Genomic DNA, 15,336 nt, shown 5'->3' on the forward strand with positions numbered 1-15,336 from the left:
TACATGTGTATCTGAAAAGAGAGACTGTATTGACTCTTGGGCGTGCTTCCCGTACGCCCCCTGGAGCTTGGTTACTTGTGATGCAAGCAAGATAAACCCAGAGGTTAAGAGTAACCTTATTATATATAACAATGTCAGGGTATGGCACCATTTAAATAAATATATGGGAAGTAAAAATATGAAATCTTTGCTCTCCTCTATAACCCATAATCCAGATTTTCCTGTTGGCATTGGCTCATCCATGTTCTCCTCCTGGCGGGATAGAGGGATACAGGTCATTGGTGACCTATTCAAAGATAACATTTTAATGTCCTTCCAACAGCTACAATTAATATTTCACATCCCCAGGAAAAATTTTTTGCATTTCTGCAAATGAGGCATTTTATATCATCCCAGGTCACACTTTCTCCTGTGGATTTATCTAGTAATCACATAGAGATATTCATCATAGAACGTGAAAATGGAAAACATTTTATTCACTTCTTGGCTCCTTTAACATGTATGACCTACAAAATATTTCTAGGAAGTGGGAAAAGGACTTGGATATTGAATATATAGATGATGACTGGCAGGATACTGTACGTCTGATTAATACATTCACATGTAACAGGTTTAGAGAAACTCACTACAAGATACTTCATATCACTCCGTCATCTTGCACTAAATGAATCATTCCTTTTCTTCTATATGTATTAAGTGCCACACTGATAGGACAACATACTTTCATTACTTCTGCGAGTGCAAGATGATCTCCAGATTTTGGACGTTTATTTCCAAGGAGATAAGCGGGATATTTAAATGAAAGATTAATAAAGGCGTTTTCCTCCTTGGCGTTCCCTCTAGGGTACTATGTCTTCCTGCTATACATTACAAACTTCTTGAGAAGCTCCTTGTAATTGCTCAGAAATGCATTTTGCACAATTGGATCAGAGATTCTCCACCGAGTGTTACCCTGTGGTACAGAGAGGTGTTTGGCCCCTCCCTCATGAAAGATTACAGGCTGTCTTAAAGGGAAAGATGATCTGTTTCTAAAGATCTGGACACCTTTTCTAGATTATTTACCTGCAGATCTGCAGAATTTGCTTCTAAAGGGAGGAGACTTCTCTAAGTGGAAGACCCTTTACATGAAGGTTCTGATGACTGGTTACCCTAAAATGTACATACAGTGGGCTGGACATATGTTAGCACTCTCAAGGTTAACTGTTTATCATCATCTTTATTATGATTTTCATTATTCTTTATTTTTGTTTTTTTTTATTATTTCTTTACAAGCCGCTTCAAACTATAATTATTTTTATTATGACCTCTGTAATTTTGTGCTCTTTTATTGTGTGACTGTCTGGGGGGGGGAGGGAGGGGTGTTGCGTTATCTGTTTGATTGTCATTATTTGTATTGTAATTCATTATTGTCATTATTGTAAAATTCAATAAATAGTATTATATATATATAAAAAAAAAAAAATCAAAGTTGAGATTTTTTTTCGGAGATAAAAAAAAAAGAAAAAAGAAAAAAACAATGTTGAGATTTTTTATGGCCACTGAAGAAAAAAAACTTTGAAGGTAAAAAAAAAAAACTAAATATAAAATAAAATGTAAAAAAAAAAAAAGATCACACAATTCCTGCTGGCAGTAGGTAGCTATGTATTAGCTATGTATTAGTTATGTATTAGCTATGTATTAGTTATGTATTAGCTATGTATTAGCTATGTATTAGTTATGTACTAGCTATGTATTAGTTATGTATTAGTTATGTATTAGTTATGTATTAGCTATGTATTAGTTATGTATTAGCTATGTATTAGTTATGTATTAGCTATGTATTAGTTATGTATTAGCTATGTATTAGCTATGTATTAGTTATGTATTAGCTATGTATTAGTTATGTATTAGCTATGTATTAGTTATGTATTAGTTATGTATTAGCTTATGTATTAGTTATGTATTAGTATGTATTAGTTATGTATTAGCTATGTATTAGCTTATGTATTAGTTATGTATTAGCTATGTATTAGCTATGTATTAGCTATGTATTAGTTATGTATTAGCTATGTATTAGTTATGTATTAGCTATGTATTAGTTATGTATTAGTTATGTATTAGCTATGTATTAGTTATGTATTAGCTATGTATTAGCTATGTATTAGTTATGTATTAGCTATGTATTAGCTATGTATTAGTTATGTATTAGCTATGTATTAGTTATGTATTAGCTATGTATTAGCTATGTATTAGCTATGTATTAGCTTATGTATTAGCTTATGTATTAGTTATGTATTAGCTATGTATAGCTATGTATTAGCTATGTATTAGTTATGTATTAGCTATGTATTAGCTATGTATTAGCTATGTATTAGCTATGTATTAGTTATGTATTAGTTATGTATTAGCTATGTATTAGTTATGTATTAGCTATGTATTAGCTATGTATTAGTTATGTACTAGCTATGTATTAGTTATGTATTAGCTATGTATTAGCTATGTATTAGCTATGTATTAGCTATGTATTAGTTATGTATTAGCTATGTATTAGCTATGTATTAGTTATGTATTAGCTATGTATTAGTTATGTATTAGTTATGTATTAGCTATGTATTAGCTATGTATTAGTTATGTATTAGTTATGTATTAGCTATGTATTAGTTATGTATTAGCTATGTATTAGCTATGTATTAGTTATGTATTAGCTATGTATTAGTTATGTATTAGTTATGTATTAGCTATGTATTAGTTATGTATTAGCTATGTATTAGCTATGTATTAGTTATGTATTAGCTATGTATTAGTTATGTATTAGTTATGTATTAGTTATGTATTAGCTATGTATTAGCTATGTATTAGCTATGTATTAGCTATGTATTAGCTATGTTCAGGTTTGGGAGGGTTACTTTAAAAAAAAGTAATCCGATACAATTACAAGTTACCTGTTAAATCAGTAACTTACTTTAAGTATCACTATATTATTAAAGTAATGTAACTGATTACTTTTGGATGACTTCAATACCAAACATTTAAATAAAGACACAAAAGGATAGAATACGTGTAACGTACTCACTGTATTATATTAGATAAACATAAAATCATCTTTTACAGTCACACTGTATTAAAGAAAATGTTTTAGTTTAACACAGAGTGAGAGAACCTACAGTAGTTTAAATAAATAAGATTATCAATCAATTTACTCATGAATTATGAACAATTCAGTTAAATCATTGACCTAAACCACAGACCATACTATAATGATTATTGTATGGAATGTAATAATTGTTATTGTTACAGTTTTGTAATATATGTAAAACAAAAAAACACCACCTGAAAGTGGTATGTCATGTTTTAGCTAGTGCTATAGCTACAAAGTTACATACACAACATAGTAACAATTGTCAGTATATGTTTTAGATATTAACATGATCCAGGTTAAATATTCCTCTACACTGGTGTCAGCATGTTTTTCATGTGTCATGTAATGTACAGGTAACGACTTTAATTAAATATGTGCTGAATACAATTTACTGAAAATGATTTCCTAGATTAATGAATGCAGTTAATCTGCATCCTGCAGCATTCTGCCAGGAATATTTATATATTTCACTAAAACATGATTTGTTTTTGTCTTTAAACTTCCATAAGAAGAGTTTTTAAAAGACTGGATGGTTATAATTTACAGCACATCCATCCATCCATCCATCCATCCATCCATCCATCCATTTTCTGACCTGCTAACTTACAGCACAGAGCAGATAAAATAATAGAGAGTAAAAGCAAAAATCCCAGGATGACGACAACATTCTAACAGACAGAAATCATTCACTTTGTACTTTGAGTGTCAGCTGATAAAGAGTTATATTATACATTATATAAAATCCAAAGCAATTATTACTGTGATATTCTTTCTTTTTAGGATTTAAATGAAACATGATGCAGGAGTTTCCATTAGGGATGAACCCACATGAAATTATTATGCAAATGATTAGTGTATGTGTACTAACCACTAACATTAAAGGGTGAATAATATTGTACAGACCTATAACTGACTGAGCTGTTGGAAGAGTCACATTAAATCAGCTTTTATGGTTTAATGTATTAAATATATTATAACATGTTCTTTAGATGCACACACAGCTCTGTGTACATGTCTTTTACACGCTGGTTTAATTTTAATCCGATCAAGAGATAATCTTTATAACGCAGACCATTTAGTCGTGATAAAGTTCAGACGTGCGCTGACAGCAAAGTTGTGGCACAAAAATAACACCATACGTGCCGTGCTTCAGATCGTTGTGTAGGGTTCCCACGGTACTACAGTGATGACGTGACAGAAACATAAAACACACGTACTGATCCACCAGCTCTGCTTAGAAATCTCTTCAGTGATCAGATTATTAAATCCAGCTGCTCTGAGTCAGTTCATGGACACGTTGGTCCGTTTCTAGATAAGCGTACGTGACCGCGCTGTTCACGTCATCACATCATTGTTACAGTTTGTTTTACGTGTTCATTTGTTGTGGTGAACTACCGTGAAGTATCTCAATGCGCGCGCGCACTGTGTTGATGCACTGATGCATATTCTGCTTGATTTTAAAATTTGAACCCCCGAAACTGACTGCTTTACTACACGTGGAGCGGTGCTGTGGACCTGACATGCACTCCTGCTTTCCGGCCTGTGTCTGTCTCTGCAGACTTTATGAGCTCGGACCCCGCGGGGGGTCTTGTCGACAGAAGACTAGATACGTTTCATCCATTTAAATAATTCCATTACACATTGATTCACTGTTTTACATTTGTAGTCTATTTTTAATCAACTGATGGCTAATCCACCCAGTCTAGTCTCCATCAGGGTCATCTCAGAGGTAAAGTGGTCCTCTACTGCCCTCTAGTGTGTGGTGGGTTTGACCCTGGTTGCAGAGGTCCTGAAGGGTGTGCATGTGTTCCTGGTTTTAGTGTGCTGTGACTGTTTACAGCAGTGTTTCCCAACCTTTTTTGTCCAATGTACCCCTTAACTTTTCTGTCTTAAGGCGAGTACCCTTTTATTTTGTTAATTTGTGTCAGAAGGCTGGTCTGAAAGCTTCACTCATATTTTGTTGATGTCTTGACCATTTTAGGTGTTGATCTTCACCTTTTTTCATGTATTTTAAAGAGTTGTGCCACAATGGATTATAGATAGAAAAGGAAAATGTGTGTTAGCGATCAGAAATGTGTCTAAAAATTTTAGAAAAATAAATTGACAATTTTTTTTTTTTTAATTTATTTATTCAGTTCATTTCCGACATGGTTGCATTCACAGAAATTCATTTGACATTCAGAGCAAAATCACATCATTGTTTTTTTTTTTTTTTTTTTTTGTCCTTTTTCATGCCGGAAAGGGCGACGGAAAAAAGCATTATGCTTATCCAGATCCATCCCCTAATTTGAACACAGATAATTTTACATCAAACCTTGTTTCTTCCCTTTTTTTTTTTTTTTTTTTTTGTCCTTTTTTTTTTGTGATGTGTTCTCGTCTGCAGTCATTGTTCCTGTTGTTACTCCTCTTCACTGTCTTTTTCCTCCGTATTTCCTCGGGCTGGTAATCAAGGTCGCGTTATCAGACGGGAGTATAGCATTCCCAGAGCTCTGAAAAACACATCCGCTCTCTTCCTTGGCTCAGGAAGAATGATGACAATTGTTTCTGTGTACCCCCTGAGGTGTGTTGAAGTACCCCTAAGGGTACACGTACCCCTGGTTGGGAACCACTGGTTTACAGTGTAGTGTATTGATAAGGGTTCATTAGGGTCCGATGTCCCAGAATGGGACAGAGGAACCTATTGTTTTCGCTTTAATTTCCTATTATTATTATTATACCCCGTCCGCCTTTGATCGCTAATTCGACCCCCTAAAAATGCCCAAAAAATCACCGAAATTTGCACGCACCTCAGGCCTGGCGAAAAATTTGATAATTTGGTGGCGTGAAAAAAAACGAATAGAAAACGCACGCATAGCGTGCATTTTCGCCGCCAAAACAAATGATGGAACCACACGACCGCCAGGTCTGACCGATTTGCACGAAAATCGCCACATGTGGTCTTCGCCCCAGAATGAGCAAAAAGTTACATTGTGACCCCGCCCAAAACCAAACAGGAAGTCAGCCATCTTGGGTCAAAGGTAAAAAATGGCGTTTCGCCCTCGAAACGCATCTGCGCTATCTAGTCTGAGGGGATTCATCCGATTCGCTTAAAACTTGGCAACACCACATAGGACCCATTGAAGATGAAAAGTTATCAAAAGTATTTTCGTATCTGTCACGGTTTGGTCGTGGCGCCGCCACAAAAATGCAATGCTAACTTTCGTTAGCACGCAAAAAATTCCAAATCTCCATAACTCTGACACACAAACTTCGATCAGCTTCAAAATTCACACAAAGGACATGTGCCCAAGCTTGGTCATGACTGCTTTGAAACATTTCCCATCATGCCTTGTGTTTTCGACCGGTGTCATTTAAGGTCATGTACACGGTTAGCATTTACAGGACGCCGTTCTAGGAAAAAGCTTATAACTCTAGAATGTAAAGTTCAAACTGCTTCATATTTGATACACATGATGACCGTACAGCCATAAACAAAACTCGAGAACCAATTTACCCATAATGCCTTGCGTTCTCAGAGGGCGCCGCTTCTGTGGTCGTCCAACACGAGCAGCTGTAGCGGACAGACGATATGTCGTGTTGACTTCAAAACACTGTAGGATGAACCTACACAGAGGGTAGCAGATTGCTATGGAAGAAACCACAGACTGTGGTCAGTGGGAGGGGCCTAAAATGTCACTGGAAAATTCTTCGCCATCAACACGCTGTAATAGGAAAATGCTTATAACGCTCCAATGCAAAGTTCAAACTGCTTCATATTTGATACACACGATGATTGTCCATCCATAAACAACGCTCGATGACCAAATTACCCATCATGGCCAGTGGGAGGGGCCTATCATGACACAGGAAAATCCTTTGCCATAACTACGCCGTTATACGAAAACGCTTACAACTCCAGAATGCAAAGTTCAAACTGCTTCATATTTGATACACATGATGACCGTACAGCCCCAAACAACAAACGATAACCAAAAACACCCACAATGCCTTGCGCTCTCAGAGGGCGCCGCTTCTTGGGCCGTCCTACGCCAGCAGCTCTAGCGGCAAGACGACATGTCGTGTTGACTTCAAAACACGGTAGGATGAATCTTATTAGATGGAAGCACATTGCTATGGCAAATATAGCAGGCTGTGAAAAGTGGGAGGGGCCTATCATGACACAGGAAAATCCTTCGCCATAACTACGCCGTTATACGAAAACGCTTACAACTCCAGGCCAATTCCCAAATCCCCAACAGTGGTATACGTGACCGTGGGTTACCGCCCCCGGCCGCTTCATCGGAACCTATGACGCCGCTTGCGGCTTTAATTTATATATGTTTTCATTATTGATTCTCTTTATATTTCCACATACACTTCCTTTTATTTTGGGCACTACAAGTAACGTAGATCATGTAAGTTACCAATGTAATAATGTCTTGAACAACTTTAAATAATCTAAAACCCATAGATTATGATAATGTAAGACATATAATCAGAAGAAAGACACATTTTAATCCACATGATGTTTTATTAATCATAATTAATATTAGTGAGTAGAAGGTGAGTGTGATCAACCATTCTCTATGTGACGTTCTTTAGTTTACCTTTAGTTCCTCGTAGCCATGGTAACCTCTTTTCCTTTGATTTACATTCATACCTGTGATTTATGACATTATATCAGTGGAAAGTGTTAGAAATTAGCTTTTAGTTTATTTTAGGAAATGTGTATTATCCACCAGACGTCACTAACCATCGCGGCCGTCAGATTATTACGTCACCTATGGAAGTGCATCTGATTGTAAAAAAAAAAGGGGATGGCCTTTCCTAACTCTTCTCCTAACACCTTTCCTTAACCCTGTGATGTCATCCACGGGGTTAAGGAACAGTGTAGGGATTGACAGATATGGGTTTTTTAGGGCCGACACCAACCATCCTACACCGTCAGCCATGGAGAGTTTATCTCTGTGACCTTTGACCTGATGTGGACGAACTGAACCAGAGCAAGAGTGTGAAAAGGCTTATTGGTAATCTGGTCATAATAATAATATTAGATGGAACAAAAACACTTAGCAAGCAGGCAATAGGTGATACAGGCAATTATAAAGGATCATATACAATGGGTCAGACAGGTATGGCTTCTCTTTACTACATAGATAATAATAATAATCATAAATAAAAGTAAAAACATATTTAAAAGATAATAATAATTACAATTAAAAAAATAAAGAAATATAATAATAGTTGGATATTAATGGTAGACGTGTGAACTAGATAAATAGATTTATTAATTCAATGATAATTGAAAAATAATAACTAGTGAATAAGAAAAGGAAAAAACTAATTTACAAATTAATAATAATAATAATAATAATAAAGGAATCATGCGCGTGTTTGAAGTGTATGCTAGGAAATATAGCTGGCGTAGAATGCACAAGTCTCCTCTGATGCATGCTGGGTAAAACGGGCGGAGCTAGTTCTCATCCGGTGATTTACAGTGGACTTGCTGAGAAGTGGACTTTGAATTGGAACAGGACTTGGGCCGCGCGTGATGACGTTTCACGAGTCCACGACCACACAAGGCAAAGAACCCCAGGGGCTTCTCCACAAATCCACACGAGTACAGATTGAGAAACGGTCAGAGTTGTGACAACACAAGTCCAAAATGCTTGACCATCATGTGATTCACATAAGACTGAATTTTGTTCCAGAAGTTTGTGGCGGGCCATTTGAATCCATTGACATACCTGAGATTTTCGGTAATTTGTCATCAATAACTGTATTGATTGACAATATTTATACAGTACATGATCATATGTATGTGTATATCACGAGCGGAACAAATCAGAGCTGGGCTGGGGGCGGGGCTAATGACCGGGCCCTTTAAACATACACACGCCCACAACAGCAGGGTTTACACACTTTGACACCACAGAGAGTGACTATGTCATTATGAAGTCCATCAAACAAACATGAAATATTAAAAAACAATAGAACAACAAAAACATTAAGATGGTCACTAACACACATTAAAACATCTCAGCACCACGGATAGCCAGCGTTTTATTCTGACTTTAACCATTTCACCTCAGAGCCTGTATCAGTAGATATAAAGTTTATTAAACTAACACAGTGACCCACATGTTCACTAACACTATTTAATATGAACTACTATAGACATATGAAGCCTTACGCTCTGTGAACCTATCCATGATGATCTATGTTTATTGTCTTTGTTCTGTCATTCTCTATAGACATCATCAGTCTCTCCTGTCTCACTGTGCTCCTCATATGGTTTTTATATGTTTTAACTTAGAGAATGAGTGGAACACGTGACTGACGTGGACACACACTCTGTGCAGAAACCATTGTTTACATATGTGACACATGAACAATGTCAAACTATCAATGAATGAACCACTGTTAAAGCTCATAAATAGTTTATAATATGTAGAACGTATTTAAAGCTCACTTTAAATACAGGTGAAGGATTGTGGGACACATGCAGCGTTCCTGAAAACTAGTGATCATCAGATGTTTGCTCCTGTCCAGATGTTTAATGATCAGATATTTATACATATCTGACAGAAAAAGCCAGTGTATAAACCATAGAAAAGCTAAAAACATGAAGGCAAATTTATTTGTATAGTGCATTTCATACACAAGGCAACTCAATGTGCTTTACATGATAAAACATTCAATTGTTTAAAATCAATGAGAACATTTTAAATCATCAGTAAAATCATTTTAAATCATCATCAAACACATGACATCATCATCATGATCATAAATCTCTATCAATCAAACACAGTAGATAAAAAAGTTCCTTTAACTTTGATTTAAAATGTTCACATGTGATGCTGACTTCAGCTCTGCTGCAGTTTGTTCCACTTCTTTGCAGCATAACAACTAAACACAGCATCACCATGGTTACTGTGAGCTCTGGGCTCCACTATCTGACCTGTGTCCATAGATCTCAGAGACCTGCTGGGTTCATACCTGACTAACATCTCACTGATATATTCTGGACCAAACCCATTCACACATTTATAACCAGCAGCAGAACTTTACAGTCTCCTCTGAGGCTGACTGGGAGCCAGTGTAATGTGTTCTGACCTCTTTGTTCTGGTTCAGACCTGAGCTGCAGCGTTCTGAACCAGCTGTAGATGTTTGATGAAGACCATTACAATAGTCCAGTCTGCTGGAGATAAAAGCATGGACCAGTTTCTCCTGATCTTTAAGTCTCTAGATGTTTCTAACCACGGGGGTAGGTGGGCTGCTGTACTCCTGTTAACGAAGGTTTACACTGTATATGATATATGCTTATGTAGTTATTTTCCATAACGTAAATTTGTATTAATGGTGAGTGTAAACAGCTAACTTACCTGATTTTTTGACATAGTTAAGACCAACATTAATTTGGTTAAAAAATGTGTTGATATGTATTGTGTACAGTATGTATTGCTTTGCATTTTCTTTAATTGTGAGTCATTTTGTCTGTTTATGTGGTATTTTGGGTTTTTGAAGTAATGTTCTGTCATTTTCTATGTATTTGTACAGAAATACTGTCAACCTCATCATTTATTCTCACCCATACAAACATATGTACCAAATAAAATAAAATACACAGTAAATGTGCTTTGATGTGGTCCATCTTCATACAACAGTCACAAGCAGGAAATATTTACATAGGTTGTATGATGCATGTACAGAAAACACACATGTCTCTATCACAGCTATTAGACATCTGAGCCTACGTTCCTCCTAGTGGTGGATTATTAAATAACAGGTGCATTTCAAAAGGTAGAGCATAAATAAACTGTAATGCTTAAAAGAGATGAAATGTATAAATTCAAATGAAATTAAACAGACAAAAATGTAATTATAACAGTATTACTGTAAATACAGTTGGGTTACATCCTCCCCCACTTACCATGGGATTGAACTGGACTATCTGATACTGTATCTCAGAGTCCAACAGACCTGGTTGATCAAAGTGAACTCTGGAGCTTCAGGATTGAGGAGTTTTTGTAACTGTGACATATGTTCATTTTCCAAATGTAGAGGAGTCACACACAGTGTTCCTCTTCATCCACTCCAGCAGACAACAAGGTTTCACCAAGTTCTCCTCCATCGTTTGTAACAAGAGTTTGCATATGAGCTGTTCGGCCGTCCTCCTCCTCAACATCTGCCTCCCGTTTCACAGGTAAGAACTCACAAGGAAGAAGTAAGTCAGGATGCAGGACCCGCTCTCTGCCATCTTCATCGTCAGGTCTGACAACATAAACAGGGATGCTTTCATCAGGCTGTTTGATGACCACATACACAGTGTGTTTCTTTCTCACGAGGACCCTCTCCCCTACCTCCAAAGGCAAGGCGGTAACTTTTGCATCCCAACGTCTCTTGTTCAACCACTGTCTCTTCTCTGCACTTTCAGAGGCGAGGTCATAAGCATATCTGAGTCTTCGTTTTAAGTCTCGCACATATTGTGAGTGTGTTGCGGTGGTTGTAACCCTGAGGACTGATGCCAAAATGGAGATCAATGGGAAGACGAGGCTCCCTCCCAAACATGAGAAGAAGAGGTGCTTCTCCAGTTGCATCATTCCTAGTACAATTATATGCGTGTAGCAGGGGTCTGATGTATTTCATCCACTCCTTCTTTTTGTCCTCCAAAGTATTCAGAAGGTCAAGCAGAGTCCTGTTGAATCACCTGGATTTCTCCTCGGGTGGTAGGGTGTTGTTCTACTTTAGAGATACCAGTTGACTTGTATAGTTCTGCATCAATCTCTGATTAAAAGCAGGCTGTGTAATCTGAGCAGGAAACCATAGTGACTTATGAAGTTCTCCCACAGCACAGAAGCAACAGTCTGATCTTTGGTTGGATATGCTGCAAAGTGATGGGTTATAACCAGTATGTTTCCTGTGACAGGTGGACATGATTGAGCATTATTTTCTTGGCTTTTAGACTCCAGATACTGTAATCTACCTCAGTGGAAGGTTTTGGAAAGGTACTTGAGAAGTTTGGTGCCCTGGTGAATCATGTTTCACAATATGCTCCACGCTGAACATCTGCTGATAAGGGGTTGATGGGCAGACTGTCAACATTAGCACCCTGTGCAGAAGTGGATGAATGGTCTAAGTTCACATTGGTCTTTGATCAGAGCAGAAATGAAGGCCTGCAGCAGGGGTTGAGGTTCCTGGACCCTTGTTACGATCACTTTTCACAACAATCCCTGTAACATGATTTAATGCAGCAGGATTGATATTGTAGGTTAGCGCTAGCTCATTAGCTCTGCTGGGAACCATCAACTGAATACTCTGTATTGTGTTTGGAAGACTTTCAATGTGTTTGATTCTATTCACATCATCTAATGAGGCAAATGCCTTTAGCACTGTTAACAAATGAACCTCAGCTGGGACTACCTTTAACATAACAGTGTACTCTGGATCATAACCATACAGTCCACAAAACTCCATTTTTTTTGTTTTTTTTAGAAGCTCAAATGCACTGGATATCAAATGATAATTATATTAGATATGAGGTAGACGTACCACTTTAGGGTTTGACAGCAGTTTACTATCGATCCAAATAAAACAAAATATTATGGACAGAAATACAGTAAACCTCATCATTTATTCTAACCCAAACAAACCTGACATATCTACCAAATAAAATAAAATGTGCACTAAATGCAAAAAAAAATTCAATAAGCTTGTGCTTATATAGAGTCTCTTTCTGAGTCCATGAAACAAACAAAAAAATTAGATTTCTCAAAAACTAAAAAAAAAAAAAAAAAAAACAGAACCTAAGCTGTTTGAGGTCCAGTGTGAAATATCTATATTATTAGGTTCAATGTTCTGTTCCTCACGCGTCTTCATCCAAACACTTGGACATTCACTCCAGAATAAAAGACACTTCACTTTCATCAGAAAAGATGACCAACAGTCCAGTCTTTCTTCTCCTCTTTTTTTCTGTAAAAACTCAAACGTAAATGGTGATTTCTTCAGTATTCTAATTTTTTGAAATCCTGTTTTTGTGAGTTTTATGAGCTGGAAGTCCAAATTATGTAAAAATAAACAAATACTTGAAATCATTTAAATTGTGGACTCTGAATCTATTACCTATGAAAGTTTAACTTTTTGAATGAAATTATGGAAATTAAACAACTTTTCCATGATTTTCTAATTTTTTTGGTTAAGGGTCTGTATGTGACATTAGGTGTAAAAGTGGTGTAAAGGGTTTATAAGTGCTGAAAATGTCTAGAAAGTGAAAAAATGTGCAGAAAAGTCATTGAAATGATGTAGAAGTGTCCGAAATGGGAGAAATGTAGCAAAAATACATTAAAAGGAGCAAAATATGGCAAGAAAAAGTGATGAAAATATGGTGAGTTTGGTAGAGTTGCAGAAAAAAGGTAAAAATAAGCATAAATGGGCTCAAATTGTATAAATAAATATCAAATTTCTTGAAGGCATCTGGCGACCCCCTCCCAATGTCTCACGAACCCTAATGGGGGACTGAACCCCTGAATTAGAGGTTCTCCAAACGTTAAAAACTAGTTTCAACATTCCAGACGAAGTACATTTATTTCTATATTACATTCCAAACAATGTAGTGCTTTACATGATCACAAAGAACAACAAATGAAGAATCAATAAAAACATTAAATATATTCAACACTTATCTTCTGTGTACAACAAACAACTCTTTCCCACTGGCCTCTGGAACAGAAAGCCTGTGAAAATGTAGCGTTAATGTGAGAACAAGTGAAGCACATTCATGGAACACACACATTAGTGTGAAACTTTCACACGTTGGTTACACATCCGACACTCAAAGTGTGGACGTTCACTAACATCAGTGATAGATTAGCTCTCTGTGGTTGGATCAAAGCTCACATCCCAAAATACAGGGGTTCTCAACCTTGGGGTCTGGACCCTATCTGGGGTCACGAGAAACATGGGAGGGAGTTTACAGACGCCTTCAAGAAACTAGATATTTATTTACACAATTTCAGCCCATTTTTGCTTCTTTTAATCCTTTTTCTGCAACTTCACCAAACTCACCATATTTTAACCTATTTTCATCACTTTTTATTACCATATTGTTGCTCCATGTAAACAGAAAAAAATATTAGACGTGTACAGGTATGTAAGTGTGAGTATATAACAGACCACCATTTAGTCTGGTTACAGTCTGTGTCACTACACCTGTCCATAGAGTGGTAGTGACTGTAGTGTTACGCTCTGAGTCAGATCATTGCTGTGATTGGACAGAATACAACACACACACACACTTACTGACGTACACACGTGTACACGCCTGCACACCAAACAGTTTTTTACAAGTGTTTACATGTCATGTAAACGTTGCTACATAGTGAAGGTCACACCTGCCACTACACTTAACTACTTAAACTAGGTCAGTTTAGTGAAAGTTAGGCAGGTACACGTGTGATGGATTGGTTTGCATTCATTTAGACTGGATTCACCTCCCCCCACACACACACACACACACACACACACACACACAGACCGACAATCTTTGATTCAGTAGATAGATATCACATTCACCATTTGTCATATCTATTATTTGCCAGTTTAAACTAATTGTTCCATTATTGATACTTTGAAATTATTTTTACTACTTTGTCTGTTTTTCTGTAGTTTTTTAAAATCCCATTTCACCTCCTTTTCCACCATTTTTGGTCACTTTGAACCATTTTATTTGTGATTAAAACCATGATTTCCATCTTTAAGATGACTATAATAATAATAATAAATGTTCCTGGATAACAGTGGATATTATTCAGATGAATAAATAAATGTGGTTATCACAGATTCATAGAACAATAGACCATCATTTTACTGACTTTATGGATGGACCCCAAAAATCTCTCCTTTATTCCCCCTTATAGATGGTCCTGTCTCCACATGACTGTTCTTCAATGTTCATGTCTGTGTTCAACCACCTTCAGCTACAGTGGGGGTCCCTGCTCTCTGGGACCTTTATTTTGGAGGGTCCCCGCTGTCTGGGACCTTTATTTTGAAAAGGTTGAGAACCACTGATCTAAATGAGTCCACTGTGTGATCCTGATTTCTGCTAAAAACGGTTTGAAGTCACACTCTGAGTGTATCCGTGTGCAGATTAATCCTAAAGTCGCCCAAAGCAAACAGAGCTGTGAGCAAGCAGGTCAAAGGTTGCCTTAGAGGAGGGGGCGGGGCCTATCTGAGGACCTGAA

This window comes from Gouania willdenowi, assembly GCF_900634775.1.
Source record: "Gouania willdenowi chromosome 24 unlocalized genomic scaffold, fGouWil2.1 scaffold_320_arrow_ctg1, whole genome shotgun sequence".
Taxonomy (NCBI): Eukaryota; Metazoa; Chordata; class Actinopteri; order Blenniiformes; family Gobiesocidae; genus Gouania; species Gouania willdenowi.